The sequence below is a fragment of the Asparagus officinalis genome, chromosome 7, assembly GCF_001876935.1.
Source record: "Asparagus officinalis chromosome 7, Aspof.V1, whole genome shotgun sequence".
Taxonomy (NCBI): Eukaryota; Viridiplantae; Streptophyta; class Magnoliopsida; order Asparagales; family Asparagaceae; genus Asparagus; species Asparagus officinalis.
The window spans coordinates 92,992,308-92,993,044 of NC_033800.1; the positions used below are offsets into that span (position 1 = coordinate 92,992,308).

Genomic DNA, 737 nt, shown 5'->3' on the forward strand with positions numbered 1-737 from the left:
TCTTGGGGGCATGGCAGCTTCTGTTTCTGCACAAGCTGTATTTGTTCCCATTGATGTGGTAAGATTATTGTCACTAATAGATTGTGTGCTAATTTTGCAGTCTTTTTTTGCTTTCCATGTTGCCAATAATTGATTTAGGGATTCTTATCACCACAGATATGTTGCAAGTTTTATATCATCATTCATCAAAAACATCTCATAGCTACATTAATGGACATTGATATAACTGTTGTATATATGTGACTTTCCTCCTTAGTTATAGACATGATCAATTATTGCATAATCGGTGTAAGCGCAAATAAGTTGGATGAGTTATACGCATTCGAGGAATGTGCTAACATTTTTCAGTTTCCTTTTGCCCCTGAATGAATCTGATCAGTACAAACCCTTTATTGCTAAGAAATCTAGCAATAATACTTCAAATATTATGTAATCTAATTTCTTTAGTTTGAGCTGATCATTTGCATATTGACTTGATAGAATTGAAATTTGAAAGTTGAAAAGGTTTGTTGAAATGGTTTGCTACAATACGAGGGATATGACTTTCTCTTTTGTTTTTAACTCTTGGCATTCTCTGGTAACCATTTCTGGTTTATGATTCTTGTCTACCTTTGTAAATTTACATATTTTATTGCTCATATTAGCCGAGATGATGACCTATACCATTTTGCATTTTTTGATACATCAGTTGCACAATCATTTGTTCTACTTTTCCTTACTAGTATATTGATAATAAA

At 32.3% G+C, this 737-nt stretch overlaps 1 pseudogene; it reads left to right on the forward strand.

Moving 5' to 3' along the window:
• The window catches only part of LOC109848123, a 33,162-nt pseudogene that overhangs the window by 6,812 nt on the left and 25,613 nt on the right, over positions 1 to 737 (forward strand).